This window comes from Alosa pseudoharengus, unplaced genomic scaffold (assembly GCF_046254945.1).
Source record: "Alosa pseudoharengus isolate Yale_2024_CS ecotype anadromous, Long Island Sound unplaced genomic scaffold, YU_APseudo_1.1 YU_APseudo_1.1_scf_1, whole genome shotgun sequence".
Lineage (NCBI taxonomy): Eukaryota > Metazoa > Chordata > Actinopteri > Clupeiformes > Clupeidae > Alosa > Alosa pseudoharengus.
The window spans coordinates 13,683,149-13,701,390 of NW_027468564.1; the positions used below are offsets into that span (position 1 = coordinate 13,683,149).

General features: G+C 42.5%; 1 long non-coding RNA gene across 1 annotated transcript; it reads right to left on the reverse strand.

Moving 5' to 3' along the window:
- Positions 1-4,026: 4,026 nt before the first annotated feature.
- LOC143121548 (uncharacterized) lies at positions 4,027-4,901 on the reverse strand. The gene is made up of 2 exons (XR_012986507.1): positions 4,764-4,901; positions 4,027-4,310 (listed from the first exon to the last, which is right to left on the reverse strand). It is a non-coding gene; the product is annotated as an uncharacterized LOC143121548 (long non-coding RNA).
- Positions 4,902-18,242: the final 13,341 nt, after the last annotated feature.

The window sequence follows — 18,242 nt, forward strand, 5'->3', positions numbered from 1 at the left end:
GTGCACAGATGGACATATGGACACCAGCAACACACACACACACACACACACCAGTCACTCTCCAACATGTGCACAAATGGACATATGGACTGGGGTGGACATTGTGTGAATGTCAGGATCTGTTGTATCTATTTGGTATTGTTTTGTCATGTATGAAACCATATGGACATGTGGACTGGACTGGGGTGGACATTGTGTGAATGTCAGGATCTGTTGTATCTATTGATATTGTTTTGTCATGTATGAAACCATATGGACATGTGGACTGGACTGGGGTGGACATTGTGTGAATGTCAGGATCTGTTGTATCTATTGATATTGTTTTGTCATGTATGAAACCATATGGACATGTGGACTGGACTGGGGTGGACATTGTGTGAATGTCAGGATCTATTGTATCTATTTGGTATTGTTTTGTCATGTATGAAACCATATGGAAATGTGGACTGGTTGGACGCTTTATTAACATCTCTCACCATCTGTTGTACAATACGTCTTTATTAGATTTTTGTTTTACTTTAAAAAAAAAATGTATTTCTCCCGTATACTGTATGTGGTGATGGAGGCAAATTGAGTTTTTGAGTTGATTTCCATTATTTGATCGTATTAGTGTGTGAGTGTGTGTTGGTGGGTGAGAGAGAAAGAGAGAGAGCATGACCAATGAACATACCTATTTTTAAAATATAATTAATGTTTACTTAAGTTTTTAGTATGTTTTTCTTGTAAAATGTGTTTTGTTATCATATATCCTGTACATACATTGTCAATATGCCCCCACCCCACCCCCATCCCCAACACACACACAAAACAAAACACACTCACATCATCACTGTCATCACCTCACATACATACAGCACACTGCTTGCTACAGGAAGCCTCCTCTACATACTTGCTGCACACTGCCGCCCCCCTCCCTACATACACAGCACATTGTCTTCAGGATCTTCTCCAACACACATCCTCTACATACTTACAGCACACTGCCCCCACCTACCCACACACACACTACACACACAGTCACTGCTCCACTCCCCTCCCGCCCACACACACATCTTCACTGTCATCACTCACATACATCATACATACAGTACTCTGCTTGCAATAGTAAGTCCCTGCCCCCCCCCCCCTACATACACAGCACATTATTTCATCAGGAAGCTTCTCCAACACACATCCCCAACATCATACTTACAGCACACTGCCCCCCCCCCCCCCCCCAATACACAGCACATTGTCTCATGAGGAAGCTTCTCCAACACACATATTGCACACTGCCCTCTCCCCACATACACAGCACACTATCCCATCCCCCCTGTCATCTCCCCAACGCACACACCAAGACCCCTGGCAGTTGGGTTAGCCCCTTGAGCCGTGGATCAGCCCAAGGTTTCTTCCTTGGTAAGGGAGTTTATCCTTGCCCCCCCCCCCCCCATCCCAATCCTCCCCCACCTTTCTTATGCAGCCCTTGCCACTTAATCTACTAAACCTATTCTACCCCCCCCCCATTAATGCACAAATAGGCTGACACCAGACATAATTTCACTGCATTTCTTCCTTCCAGTAACTATATGCATGTGACAATAAACTTCCTTGTATCCTTGTAATATAACATGGAAATGACAGAGGAGTGTGTGTGAGGGTTTGTTTGTACTTCACAGAACAGTCACTAACAGTCAAAACAGAAAATATGTTGGAGTTGAACTGATTTCACTGCATAAATGTTTTATTTTTCATTTGAGTGTCAACATTGCATTGCATTGCATGTCTATATTTGTCTGACTGTTAGGTCACATGTGTGATGACATCAGCAACAGGTCCCGTCTCACTGTACAGTTCAAACTAGTGCGTCTGAGCCCACAGTGCAGTGTTATGGTGCCATCTAGTGGTCAACAGGAGAACATGTCCTGACAGGAGACTAGCAGCAGTTACACTGAGGCTTGTTTGTATAGAAGATGAATATCATCTTCCATACAAAATCTTCCTGGTCTTAGTGTCCAAGTGCCTTTGAGCATGACACTGAGGTGAACAGAATTAGATACAAAGATGATACAGTAATGTTGCACTGAGCATTTATACAGCTTCCACTTTCTGGGTGTCCACATCTCTGAGGACCTCTCTTGGACCCTCAACACCTCTACCCTGATCAAGAAGGCTCACCAGCATCTCTTCTTCCCGAGGACACTAAAGAAGGTTCACCTGTCTCCTCAGGAAACTTTCTTCTAACCCCATGTCTAAAACCGCAGCTTCAAACAAGCACTGTTCCGGTGTTCTATTGTCATCGTGTAAAGCCCGCCTCAACGGTTGTGATTGGTGCCTGGTTTAGGAAAATTGGAAATGGGCTTGGATGGGCACTTGAAAGTCTTGCGGGAGTCTCAGGTCATGTGAGGTAACAAATTGCTTTGCGGCATTACAAACATACATGCCAGGCACCGCCTAGCTATAAGAACAAGGTAGCGATGGAGTTTCTCAGACATTTGTCATTGTAGGAGTATCTACTCCGAAGCTGTAGGGCGAGCTCTGTAGAGAAAACTGCGAGCAACAAGCGAGAAACAGCAAAGAAATGGACAAAACTGCCCAGAACTGATCAGATCAGGATCTGCCCCTACCTGATCAGATCTGCCCCTACCTGATCAGATCAGCCCCTACCTGATCAGATCTGCCCCTACCTGATCAGATCAGGATCTGCCCCTACCTGATCAGATCAGGATCTGCCCCTACCTGATCAGATCAGGATCTGCCCCTACCTGATCAGATCTGCCCCTACCTGATCAGATCTGCCCCTACTTGATCAGATCAGGATCTGCCCCTACCTGATCAGATCAGGATCTGCCCCTACCTGATCAGATCTGCCCCTACTTGATCAGATCAGGATCTGCCCCTACCTGATCAGATCAGGATCTGCCCCTACCTGATCAGATCAGGATCTGCCCCTACCTGATCAGATCAGGATCTGAATGCTGGAATGTGGGTTCCTTTCTCATTATTGGGTATGAGGGTCTGCTGCTGTAGCCTGACTGCTCTTGATATTTCTCATTATTGGGTATGAGGGTCTGCTGCTGTAGCCTGCCTGCTCTTGATATTTCTCATTATTGGGTATGAGGGTCTGCTTACTCTTGATATTTCTCATTAGTGGGTATGAGGGTCTGACTGCTCTTGATATTTCTCATTATTGGGTATAAGGGTCTGCTGCTGTAGGCTGACTGCTCTTGATATTTCTCATTATTGAGTATTGAGAGAAAGTGGAATAGAACATTATGTCCAATATTCCAATATATGGTTTAATGTTCTGAATTATGTCTAATATTCCAATATGTGGTTTAATGTTCTGCATTTCTCATTAGTGGATCACTTTGATACTAAAAGTATGATTCTATGTAATGACTGTATGATATCTGTACTGTCCCTGTGTATATCTGTGTGTGACTGTGATAAGCAGGAATATTATGACTTTGCAGTGTTTCACTGTTCTGCATGGCTGCGTCAGTAGCTATCTGCTCTGGATTGCCAGGCTGCCACTAATCAGGGTCTGATTCAGTGTAGTCCATGTGAGATGGGATGACCAACGCCATCTCCCGTCAGCCTGGAAGGATACTTAAACCCTAACTATTTCCTTGTCTAGTTAGAGCAGCTGATGGATCTTTAGGTGAAGTCATGCTGTCTCTCCCTTGATGAGCATCATCGTAAATAAACTCTGTTCCTGATTTTTCATACTATTGGTCTGACTGGGTCTCTATTAAATCTATGGTATTAAAATTACCATCAGTATAAGGGTCTGCTGTAGCCTGACTGCTCTTGATATTTCTCATTATTGGGTATGAGGGTCTGCTGCTGTAGCCTGCCTGCTCTTGATATTTCTGTGTTAGAATCAACTGTGTATGTCCCCTGTTTTCTACAATGTTAAGTTGTAAGTGTTGTGTTTAATAAATAAAATCTCAACTGTATAGTCATCCAGTGTTTTTCCTGTTATGTTTAGTTACTGTACTAACATAATACTAGTGTTGCTTTAATTTAATTGAAACACAGAGATGAATCAGACAGTCAGTTTATTTCATAAAATGAAACATTGAACAAATGTGTTTTTTATTGTATAAGCATTCTTTTATTGTTATTGCTATTGGGATGGCCAAAAGTCGCTAAATATAGCAACAAATTCACTAAATTGACAAAATGGTGTGTGTGTGTGTATGCGTGTGTGTGAATGCTACATCCTCTTGTGGATGGACAGGTTGACGTTGCATTTACTGCAGAAGTGATGGGCGTCTTTGCAGCTGTCCACGAAGAATGGGATGACACAGCATCCACACACAAGCCTGATAGAAGGAGAGAGAGAGAGAGATGGGGGAAGAGAGAGAGGTGGAGAGAGAGATGGGGGGAGAAGAGAGAGATGGGGGAAGAGAGAGAGGTGGAGAGAGAGATGGGGGGAGTCAGTTATTTCAGACTGTTTGTTATTACTTCTGCTAACAGGTTAGGGGGTAGCACTTCTGCTAACAGGTTAGGGTTCTGCTAACAGGTTAGGGTTCTGCTAACAGGCTAGGGTTCTGCTAACAGGTTAGGGTTCTGCTAATAGTTTAGGGTTCTGATGTCTGGTTACAGCTGCAATATTTGGTAACATGGTTGACATATAACTGGACTTTATGAAAAGAAAAAGAAAAGGTCTGTGTTGCTCTGTTTCAGTCTTCATATAGATAGTATGACCTGACAAAGGCTCCACTGTGATAAGCCACTCTGGTTGGTGTGTACGTATGTGTGTGTGTGTGTGTTACCCAAACAGAAGGCAGAGTCCACATATCAGCCAGGCGAAGGCTCCGCTGTGATACACCACTCTGGTTTGGACCTTCTCTCCACAGTTCTGACACGTCGTCATGGTGGGAACATCACCAAGGTCCCCGGAACAAATAACAACCTGAGCTGAAGCACAAAGACTCATTTTCTAATGCATGCATGAATTGTCCTCGTCACACAGTGTCAAAGCGATCAGAGACATCCTTATTGTCCCTCCTTCTGGTGCTGTTTCTGGGTCATCTATTCTTAATAATACAATTTGTCATTGAGTTCAGCATGTTAACATATTTCCTCCTGCAGGTTAGCATGCCAAGTTAGCACTTTAACTTGGTACGTGTCTCCCGTTTTGTTAGCAGATCTATCCCAGCATGTTAGTGTAAGGCAGTGTATGTGTAGCGCCACTAGGTGTCACTGCAGGACCATGTATTATTTATATTTTCGTTAGTTTAACTCTGATTGTTCCTTTTGATACACCGTAGGGTTGATGCGTGTTTATGGTTATGGTTATGGTTATGGATTTAGCAGACGCCTTTGTCCAAAGCGACATATAAATACAAAACAACATAATAATATTTAAAAATGAACAGGGAACAGATTAAAATCTAGGTCAAATATAGTAAGGAGAATAGTTGTAGTACACAATAATATCAATTCAATCAATAGCCTAATAAAAAAAGCAATGTAAAAAAGGGGAAAGGCAATAATAAAACAATAATGTCAATTCAATCAATAATATAAAAACAATAACATGCTAAGACTACATTAAGGAGAATATCAATAATAAACAATAATGTCAAATTAATTAACAGCCCAATTAAAATAAAACAACATTATATAAACCATAACACATAAGCGCTTAAACAACTAAGTATATGTTGAATAGGAATGTCTTTAGACCCCTCTTAAACGACCCAAAACTACCACAGGAACGGAGAGCACTGGGCAGTTCATTCCACCAACATGGAACCACTGAAGAAAAGAGTCTGGAATTAGACCCAGTTTTTATGACTGGTCGACACAACATACGCTCACCAGAAGACCGCAGTGGGCGGTTGGGGATGTAAGGCTTGATTATTGAATTAAAATAACTAGGAGCAGATCTAGTTAGTGTCCTATAGGCCAAAGTGAGAGATTTAAATTTAATTCTGGCTACTATAGGGAGCCAATGGAGAGTAACTAGGAGAGGAGTTACATGTGTCCTCTTTGGCTGATTGAAGACCAGGCGTGCTCCAGCATTTTGAATCAGCTGTAATGATCTTGTTACACAAGCGGGTAAGCCAGCTAATAGTGAATTACAATAGTCCAGCTTAGAGATGACCATGGTCTGAACAAGAAGTTGTGTGGAATCTTGTGTCAGATAAGGTCTGATCTTCCTAATGTTGTAAAGCATAAACCGGCATGATTTTGCAATAGAAGCTATATGCTCAGAGAAGTTAAGTCGGTCATCAATTACAACGCCCAAGTTTCGTGCCGATCTAGTTGGGGTCAGTGAAGTTGAGTCAAGCTGGATGTTAATCTGTTGGGGAATAGCTGTTTTAGCTGGAAACACCAAAAACTCGGTTTTTGAGAGATTAAGCTGAAGGTGCCGATCTTTCATCCAGGCTGAAATATCCTTAAGGCATGCAGAAATCCGGTGGGAAACACTAGAGTCATCAGGTGGGAAAGACAGGTAAAGTTGAGTGTCGTCTGCATAACAGTGATAGTCAAATCCATGGGAGCGAATGGTATCACCTAAGGAAGTGGTGTAAATAGAGAAAAGCAAGGGTCCTAATACTGATCCCTGAGGCACACCTGTGGTGAGGGCATGAGACTTAGATACCTGTCCCTGCCAAGACACGTTGAAAGAACGCCCTTTAAGGTAAGATTCAAACCAGTCAAGAGCTTTTCCAGAAATTCCCAGTTCAGATAGTATAGATAGGAGAATGTCATGGTTAACAGTATCAAAGGCTGCAGATAAATCTAGTAGAATTAATACTGATGACTGAGCAGAGGTTTAGCCTAGAACGCCATCTTTTCTTTAGTATATGCCATCAACCTTATAGGTAAGTCACGTTATTTTCATGAGTTAATTAAATATAAAATATCTTGGGTAATACTACTTAGAAAGTTCGTTTTGTTGAGCTATTGTTTATACCTAGATATTGAAGACTTAAATGCTGAGTCATTTTGAGAAAAAGCACGTTTTATTTATGTTATAAGATCGAGTGTAATGTGGCCACTAATACAGTGCTAAGCTATGTGTTACTGTGCTAGTTAGTTAGTGTTTTGGTATGCGTTAGCACTTGAATGTAATATGGGGATTCATTAACGTTTGAATGTACAACTGTAGTGCATAAGGATTTTTTCATACTGGTTATAAAATGAGTATATGCCATCAACCTTATAGATGCTGTTTATGAAGCCCAGTAAACTACGGTCTGCCACAATCCCGAACCCTTCTGTGTCCGTGTCTCCCTTCATACCGGATGCACCCTCACGTTCACAATAATAACACAACGCAGAGTAGCAGTGGAGGTGCTGGAAGCCGGCGGCGTGCGCGGATGGAGAGCTAGAGGGCTACATTAGCATAAAATGTCTCTTCTGGCACGTTAGCATATCTCTCCCAGCACATTAACTTAGTCTCTACCTCCATGTTAGCATATCTCTCTCAGCATGTTAAATTAGAATGTCTCTACCTCCACGTTAGCATATCTCTCTCAGCATGTTAAATTAGAATGTCTCTACCTCCACGTTAGCATATCTCTCCCAGCATGTTAACTTAGCATGTCTCTACCTCCATGTTAGCATATCTCTCTCAGCACGTTAACTTAGAATGTCTCTACGTCCACGTTAGCATATATCTCTCAGCATGTTAACTTAGCATGTCCCTTCCAGGATGTTAGCATATCTCTCTCAGCATGTTAACTTAGCATGTCTCTACGTCCACGTTAGCATATCTGTTTCAGCACGTTAACTTAGAATGTCTCTACCTCCACGTTAGCATATCTCTCTCAGCATGTTAACTTAGCATGTCTCTAACTCCACGTTAGCATATTTCTCTCAGCATGTTAACTTAGAATGTCTCTACGTCCACGTTAGCATATCTCTCTCAGCATGTTAACTTAGCATGTCCCTTCCAGGATGTTAGCATATCTCTCTCAGCATGTTAACTTAGAATGTCTCTACGTCCACGTTAGCATATCTCTTTCAGCATGTTAACTTAGAATGTCTCTACCTCCATGTTAGCATATCTCTCTCAGCATGTTAACTTAGCATGTCCCTTCCAGGATGTTAGCATATCTCTCTCAGCATGTTAACTTAGAATGTATCTACGTCCACGTTAGCATATCTCTCTCAGCATGTTAACTTAGCATGTCCCTTCCAGGATGTTAGCATATCTCTCCCAGCATGTTAACTTAGCATGTCTCTCCAAAAACGTTAGCATATTTATCCCAACACGTCAATGTGTGATCAACAACAAATAAATGGTAACACACTTACTCTGCTGCGGTTGTATCTGCATTGGCTGTTGCTGGGCCATGGGACCTGTTAGGGAAGAGGAGGAGAAGGTTTACACCAGTGGTTCTCAACCCTCCCCCCCAGTTTTGCTTGAGCGCCCCCTCTGCTACCTCGTTCACAGCGCCCCCTCCAACACTGTCCGAACGCCCCCTGGCGGGCTGTACCGGCCCCGTTGAGAAACCCTAGTTTACGCTAACATGTCTCTGCCGGCACATTCGCATGTCTCTTCCAGCACATTAGCATATCTCTGCCGCTACATTAGCATGTCTCTCCCCAGTACATTAGCATATCTCTGCCGCAACATTAGCATGTCTCTCCCCAAACATTAGCATATCTCTGCCGCAACATTAGCATGTCTCTCCCAGCACATTTGCTTATAAAATTAGCATTACTAACCCATACCTCAAGAGGCATTATATCGAATTGAAGTTGAAGGAGGACAGTGGTTATGAATTTAATAGTGCGCCCAAGCAAAACAACAAACAAATGGTATAAACACACTTAGATAGATAGATAGATAGATAGATAGATAGATAGATAGATAGATAGATAGATACTTTATTGATCCCCAGGGGAAATTCAAGGTCTCAGCAGCATACATACAACACAAACACATTCTTTAACAACAGAAAGAGTAATTAAAGTATATAATCTAAAAACACAACTAAGCAGTAAGGACAGTAGAAGATAAAGAATATGCTAAATATACTAAAATACAAATTATACTAACACTTAATACAATATATAAAAATATACTAAAATACAAATTACAAAATACAAATTATACTAACACTTAATCTAAATCAATTCTAAAAACAGTATCCACATAGTGGTGATTAATAAATCAGAGGCGCTTGCAATGACTGAGGCAGGGACTGAGCCTGTGATTCTCTGTGCTTAGTAAGTAACACTTACCCTGCTGCGAGTACATCTGCATTGGCTGTGTATGGTACATGGGACCTGTTGAGGGAGGAAGAGGAGGAGGAGGAAGATGTTCACACTGAACAGGGCGCCTTGCACCACATCCAAGACTTATATTTGTGCACATACACACATACACACACACACATATACACACACACATGCACACACACACACACACACACATGCACACACATACACACGCACACACACACACATAGACGCTGTGCACACACACACACACACACACACGCATGCGCACACACACACATACACACACACACACACACACACGCATGCGCACACACACACACACACTGTGCACACACACACACGCAGTTACCTGGTTGCATCTGCATGGGTTGGACCATGGGAGCAGGGGAGTAGGGAGGAGGAGGAGGAGGAGGCTCGTTCTGACCCGGTGTGTTTTTGGAGGAACACTTTGACCTCTACAGGGGACATTGGGGGGCTGCCTGGGGTTGGAAGAGAGGGGGAAAGGAAAGACGTTAGAAAGGAGAGAGAGAGGGGGAAAGGGATGACAGTATAAAGGAGAGAGAGAGGGAACACAGACATTAGAAAGGAGAGAGAGAGGGGAAAGGTAAGACATTAGAGAGGAGAGAGAGGGGGAAAGGTAAGACATTAGAGAGGAGGTAGAGAGGGGGAAAGGTAAGACATTAGAGAGGAGAGAGAGGGGGGGGCTGCCTAGGGGAGAGAGGGAAGAAATGGGTCTATCCATTTGTATCGGAAATCTCCCGCCCGAGTTGGAAAGTGTAATGGGTCATTCACACTCGCCGTTCCCGCCCGAGTTGGAAAGTTAATGGGTCATTTACACTCGCCGTTCCGGCCCGAGTTGGAAAGTTAATGGGTCATTTACACTCGCCGTTCCCGCCCGAGTTGGAAAGTTAATGGGTCATTTACACTCGCCGTTCCCGCCCGAGTTGGAAAGTTAATGGGTCATTTACACTCGCCGTTCCCGCCCGAGTTGGAAAGTGTAATGGATCATTTACACTTGCCGTTCCCGCCCGAGTTGGAAAGTTAATGGGTCATTTACACTCGCCGTTCCCGCCCGAGTTGGAAAGTTAATGGGTCATTTACACTCGCCGTTCCCGCCCGAGTTGGAAAGTTAATGGGTCATTTACACTCGCCGTTCCCGCCCGAGTTGGAAAGTTAATGGGTCATTTACACTCGCCGTTCCCGGCCGAGTTGGAAAGTTAATGGGTCATTTACACTGGCCGTTCCCGCCCGAGTTGGAAAGTGTAATGGGTCATTTACACTGGCCGTTCCCGCCCGAGTTGGAAAGTTAATGGGTCATTTACACTCGCCGTTCCCGCCCGAGTTGGAAAGTTAATGGGTCATTTACACTCGCCGTTCCCGCCCGAGTTGGAAAGTTAATGGGTCATTTACACTCGCCGTTCCCGCCCGAGTTGGAAAGTTAATGGGTCATTTACACTCGCCGTTCCCGCCCGAGTTGGAAAGTTAATGGGTCATTTACACTCGCCGTTCCCGCCCGAGTTGGAAAGTTAATGGGTCATTTACACTCGCCGTTCCCGCCCGAGTTGGAAAGTTAATGGGTCATTTACACTCGCCGTTCCCGCCCGAGTTGGAAAGTTAATGGGTCATTTACACTCGCCGTTCCCGCCCGAGTTGGAAAGTTAATGGGTCATTTACACTCGCCGTTCCCGGCCGAGTTGGAAAGTTAATGGGTCATTTACACTGGCCGTTCCCGCCCGAGTTGGAAAGTGTAATGGATCATTTACACTTGCCGTTCCCGCCCGAGTTGGAAAGTTAATGGGTCATTTACACTCGCCGTTCCCGCCCGAGTTGGAAAGTTAATGGGTCATTTACACTCGCCGTTCCCGCCCGAGTTGGAAAGTGTAATGGGTCATTTACACTCGCCGTTTCCCGACCGGTAGCGGCACAAAGTGACGTAGATCTCGCTAGCATGCCAGGATTCTGGCCCGGCCGAGCCACGTCGTGCACCACTCTATGTTCTTCAGCCGAGTGCGACAGGAAGAAGATGGACGAGTTAGACATTCTAAAACAAGCTAGAAGCTAACTGCCCATGCTATCGCTGTTATAGGGCCAACAAGCTGAGCAACTAGTGAGCTTCTTTTTAAACGGAACCGCGTGTTTCCTTTGCTTTACAGTGGGAACCGGGTGATAAGCGGGATAACGGCCTTCGAGGTGTGTCCAGTTATACGGAATTAATGGACTCGGGTAATGGACTCGGGAGTAGTCGGCGGCCGTTATCCCTTACATAACAACAGCTTTGGCAACCCTGTTCCCATACAGTCATGATGATAATTTGAATTTCAGAGAGAGAGAGAGAGAGAGAGAGAGAGAGAGAGAGAATGTATTATGTACATAGCATGTGTTTTGCACAGAAAGTATGTATGTGTGTGTGTGTGTGTGTGTGTGTGTGTGTCTGTGTGTTTGTGTTTGTGTGTGTGTGTGTGTGTACGTATGTATGTACAGTTATATGCCAGGGTGGGTTTAGGACAGGAAATGTGTGTGTGTGTGTGTGTGTGTGTGTGCGCATGTCTGTGTGTGTGCGCGTGTCTGTGTGTGTGTGTGTGTGTGTGCGCATGTCTGTGTGTGTGTGTGCGCATGTCTGTGTGTGTGTGTGCGCGTGCACAGGCTCATGTGTGTTTTGGACAGAAGGAATGTTTACCTGCATTCTTGTTCTCCTCCATCATGTCTATGATCTGCTTTGTGTCTTTCTTCACTGATAAGAGAGCTGTTATGCAAACACACACACAGACACACACATACAGACACAAACACACACACACGCACACACACACACATACACACACACAAATACACATACATACACACACACGCACACACACACAGACAAACACACACACATACACACACACACACATACACACACACATTGTGGTTAATGTTTGTTAAACAGTACATTTACCATATTTCTATATTAAATTACCATCTTTATTTCCCAAACAGTTGTACATATACTGTATTTAATTCCATATCTACAAACAAATGTATTGAGTGTAGATTAATACATTCTCTCTTTCTCTCTCACACACACACACACACACACACACACACATTCAATACATCATCACATACATAAAATTGTTCAATATACTTTTATCCAGATTAAATTTTATTTACATTATCATGCAGTCTTATTGAAATGTAAACATGCATGTGCATACACATTTAGGTTTGTATACGTATTTGTATGTCTGTCTAACTAAATGCAACTCATGTAAATGTAAAATATAGCTGTATATATGTTTTTGTGTGTGTGTGTAAATATATCTTTCTGTATGTGCATGTGTGTATCTGTCACACGGAGAAAAAGCTTTTCATCAACTAGTCAGCAGTAGAAATGAACAGAAGGCCGCCATTTCCCTTAATGTTGGCTATTAAAGCGCATTATTTAATCTCGCGCATGTTTTAACAGCTGCAGGAAATAAAGGCTTCATGTGTTTGTGTAAATATACATGCGTGTGTGTGTGTGTGTGTGTGTGTGTGTGCAAATAAAACTCACTCTCCTTCATCTCCTCCAGGACCTTGATGTCTGTGACTCTGTCGCCCTCGTCCTCCCTCTTCCTCCTGTCCTCGCTGAAGGTCTGCTGCAGGACCGTGGCGTCCATGTTCAGCGAGAGCACGAGCGACATCGACTCCTGACTCAAACGCTGCACTGCAAAAAATGAAATCTAACCAAGTGTTATTAATCTTATATTAAGATTAAAAAATCTATTTGGTATTGTTTTTAGTATGAAAAGACTTACCTAGCGCCCTCTCAAAAGAACATTTTGACTTAATTTAAGAAGATTTTGACTTATTTTAAGGAGTCTTATCAAGACAAATTTGCTCAACGCACTGGCAGCCAAATTTGCTTGTTTTTAGGACACATTTGCTTAACGCACTGGCAGCCAAATTTGCTTGTTTTCAGGATGAGATGTCTTAAAATAAGTCAAACTTTTTTTAAATTAAGTCAAATGTTTTCACAAGGAAGCGCTAGGTAAGTCTCTTTATACTGAAAACAATACCAACTAGTTTTTTTTATCTTGATATAAGATTAATAACACTTGGTGAGATTTTGTTAGATAAGCAGTTTTTGCAGTGTGGTTCAGCTGCTCAAATTCGCTGTCCAGATGCAGCACGTTTTTGAAGACGCGCTTGATCCAGCCCTCATCCTCCAGCTGCCTCAACAGCTTCAACATGTCGCTCAGAACCTAGACATATAGAGTTCACTAACAGAACACCTAGACATATAGAGTTCACTAACAGAACCTAGACATATAGAGTTCACTAACAGAACCTACACATATAGAGTTCACTAACAGAACCTAGACATATAGAGTTCACTAACAGAACCTAGACATATAGAGTTTACTAACAGTTTATTATTAGCAGAATATAAAGACTTAAAGGGGTGATAGAATGATGATATAGGGTATTTTGTGCTGGTCCTTAAGGTCTCTGAATAGGGTGTGTAACATTGGTTGGGCTGAAAATGGCATATGTGCTGTTCTATGTGCCCTAATGCAAGCCTGGTTGAAAGCCCTAGAATGAAACGAGAGGTTTTCTTCCTTGTATGGTATGCTCATGAATATTTAGATGAACTGCGTGCTGATTGGTTGGTTTACAACGAGCGAAGCCCCCGAGCAAAGACACAAACATGGCCGACAGCACTCACTGAAACAGCCAAGGTGGAAATACTATGGAGACATAGGTGTTGAACAGCATATTTGACCCTGAATCAGAGGAAGAATCTGAAATAGAGGAGCAACCAGTCGCCCATAGATTGGAAATGACTACTTCAGAGTGGTAAGTTTTGTCATTTACTTTTTGCCACACGTAGCCCAGTTAGCTAGCTGTAATACTAGTGCACGTTAGTGTCGTAGACTAAGCTAAACATTAGGTTCATTTTTAGCATTGTAAGCAACAGAAGTTATTTATTTGCACACAAACAAATGTTTTACAACTTGTACCCTTGTGCAATTTTTGTCGAGATGTCCAGTTAGAAGCTAGCTGAAAAGTTCGTAGCCAGTCGTGGGCAGTTCAGGCTATGCTGTAGTGAAAGGAGTGCTGCTTGCAAGGAAAGTAGCTGCTACTCGTTTTAGTCAGTAAGTATATTCTCCTGCTGAATAGGTAATCTGATTAGGAGTTACATACATTATTGTAGTGGTAATATGCGATCTTACAACAGGACGTCCAGTTAGCTGGGCAGGAGCTCTGTGCAGTTCGTAGGCTATAACGTTATGGCTGAAGTGAAACGAGTAGCCTACTGCTCACGTCAATGAAAATATTACGTTTGTGTCAGTAAGTCTAATGTACTCGTGTAACTATCCTGCTGATTAAGTCATCTGATTATCGAGATTTTTACCTTCTTTCCATGTAGTAATGTATGATCTTACAACGGGACGTCCAGTTAGCTGGGCAGGAGCTCTGTGCAGTTTGTAGCCTATGGCTGAAGTGAAACGAGGTCAACGAAAATATTACTAGGCCTACTCTCGTTTGTGTCAATTCAAAAACACTTTTATTTATCCCCATTTACATACCATGGAGTAGAGTACAATAATCAAAAATCCTATAAATATCACTGTTTAAAATACAGTAGGTACAGTCAGTAGGTCTAATGTAATCTTGTAACTATCCTATTGACATCTGATTGAGATTATTACCTTCTTTCCATGTAGTAGCCTAATATGTGATCTTACAACTCTGGTAACTAAAACTGGAGACATTTACTTAAGCTACTTTGTGCTTCCTGCTCATTCAAAATTACGAAATAACAGCAGGGAAATTATGTTTGTTTTTACAGGTTATGAGAATGGCCCAGGTTCCTGAGGAGCTGACCTGAATGACCATCATGGCCTCGATCCGTTGTGCCTCTATATTTATTCTTTGCAAAATGCAATGAATATTATTTACAGAGCTGACCATGGCCGTTTGAGAATCAGAGGGATGGAAAGGTGAGGACAATTTGAAGTGTTAGCAGTTACAGTATATAAATAAAATATTTTTAACCAATACACATTCATTATTGGTTCAGCATATTGCAAAAACAGTTTGATCAACACCACAAAATGACAAACTTTTTTTTTTTTTTTTTCAACAATCGTCCAGTGATACTCTAATGTAAAAGATTTTTTATAGTAAAAAATTTGCTTTTCCACCCTGTTCTCGTTGCAGGCAATGAAGTGACTTGGCCTACAGGTCTTTTGTGAGCAGGTGCTGGGGTTTCCTTAGAAAAGAATTGTCCGTGTCATGATCCCCTCGTGTGTGGTGCTACGTATATGGAAGGAGCGTCCGGATACTTCAGGACAGTACGTTGGATTCAGACCCCTTGTCGACTGAACCGTGACTCATGTTCAGCAACAGCATCCTCCATGGAAGGTCTGTCATGCTGAGCACACCAGTCTTGGGGCACAGGAATCCGCTGGACGGCATCCCAATCAGGAAGAGGGTCTTTGATGATCTCGAAGAGGACAAGAAAGAGGACTTATATTGGATACTGTAATACAGTGCATTGTAGGCTGTATACTGTACAATAAACAAATTATATGGCCCTGAACATTGTGCTTTGTTTACAGTACTGATGATGATTGACACCAGTAGCATCAGGTCTAAGACAGCCTGTTGTGTGTGAATCAATAAGTTATTTTTAGTGCCTATACTGTTGCACATTTTGATTTGTTGTTTGTGATAAAAAAAAAAAGTATATTTTATTAAACTTACAAATTTTTGGCAAGTCTGTACATAGTTTCTCCTTGGCTGTCTTCTGTTGTGGGGACTCAGCATTCTCATTGAAGTGCATGGCTGCAAGATAAAAACCTAAACCAAACAACAGAAATGTTGTAACACAAGTGAAAGTCACTTTTGCATGCACACACCAAGCTGTTAACTCACAGCAAAAGCATTTGCTAATATTCTAAGCCCCACAAGATGCCACACTTGGAGCATCTGTTTGGCATGCTGTGTTTGTCATGTTGTCATTCTTGTAATGTTCTAAAACTAGATGTACCGCAGAGCGGTACAAAATATGACCGCCGCCCAGTCCAGCACATTTTTTCCACAAAAATAAATCACGCTGAAAGGCCTATATGATTCTAACTGTCTCACTAAATTGCATTATCCACACGTACTCAATTCTCACTGATATCTGCTAGACAACAAGTACCAAAACATGATTAGTTCATAGATTTCACATGTAAAATTCATTTTATACAACCCCACCTCCATCTTGCCTGTTCATAATTCTGAGAAATTCTTGAATTGTGTGCATGTACATGTTTATGTTATGTGTGTGGGTGTGTGTGTGTGTGTGTGTGTGCGCGTGCTTGTGTGTGTGCCTGCGTATGTGCCTGTGCATGCAAGCGTACATATGTCTACTGTGTGAGTATGTGTCATACGTATGATTACTGTGAATGTATGTGTGTGTGTGTGTATCTGTTTGTGCACATGTGTGTACATGAAATGGGTTAACATGACCCCTGGAGGCAAACATATGGAAAAAAATGGTCATCCTAGTCCCTACGGTTCTCAAGATATTCACAGAGAACTGTGTCTGCCCTACCCTCCTTTCGGGGGTCCAGTCCAGCGGGGGGGCTACAGATCAAAACGAAAAATGACGGTTCCATGCTATCCATGTGGGGGTACATGCCCACCAAGTTTTGTGTACCCCGGTCTTTCAGTGTCCCGGGAATCATTGTTGGTGTACGTCACTAAATTTACACATAAATTATTTTATTGTAAGGCCCCCCATGAACGAAAGTACACAAAACTTGGCATGCATTCGGAGGGTGTCATAATGATCCTACACTTTTAATTTCGTGCAGTTTTGACCTTGTCAGCCAGAGATATTGTGATGAAAACACCTAATTTTTTGCTTTTTAATTTTTAACTAGGTGGCGCTATACATGAAATAAGTGGTAATGGGATGGGTTGACATGCCCCGTTAAGACCAACATACATAAAAAAGGTGGACCTCCTAGGCCCTACGGTTCTCGAGATATTCACAGAAAACTGTCTCCGGCCACCTACAGGCCAGTTGGTGTATAGTAACATAAATTAATTTATTGTGTGGCCCCCCATGAACGGAATTCCACAAAATTTGGCGTGCATACAGAGGGTGTCATAATGATCATACACTTCCAATTTCGTGCAGTTTTGACTATGTTAGGTCATAGATACCTTCAATTACAACACCTCATTTTTACTTTTTTGTGTTTAACTAGGTGGCGCTATACATGAAATGAGTGGTTATGGAATGGGTTGACATGGCCCCTTGAGATCAACATACAAAAAAAAATGGTCCTCCTAAACCCTACGGTTCTCGAGATATTCACAGAAAAATGTGTCTGCCCTACCCTCCTTTCGGGGGTCCAGTCCAGCGGGGGGGCTACAGATCAAAACGAAAAACGATGGTTCCATGCTATCCATGTGGGGTTACATGCCCACCAAGTTTCGTGTACCCCGGTCTTTCAGTGTCCCGGGACTCATTGACGGAAATTTGGGCATGCGAAAAAAAAAAAAAAAAAAAAAAAAAAAAATCTGACTAAACCTATATGACCGCCGCTTCGCTGCGCGGCGGTCATAATAAGAACGTGCAAATAAATCCATTGTATTTAGACAACACAGTTTTCACTAACTAACTAGATATCATTTGAATTGATAACGTGAAGTTGTTTCCACTTCTGACGTCAAAAACGTATGTGGGTTATATTATAACTTAGCAACCAAACTATCGTGTTACTCAGCTTCAGTTAGCTATCTTGCTATAACCTGTCAGAGATCTCGACAAACATGCATAGTAAAATGTAGGTTAACATGACAACGCAGGTTTTATCCGAATGGCACACAGGAAAATTAAATAGCCTTGCCAATGAACTAAATCACACATTCTAATTGCTAGATACACGTTAGCATAACTGCTTAGCGACAAAATAATACTTACAGCATGCGGTTGTGATGACCTTACGGTCGGAACAGCCCCTCGTTTCAGTAACAGCAGCTTAGCAAATCCATCTTTAAACTGTCCAAGGTTTTGA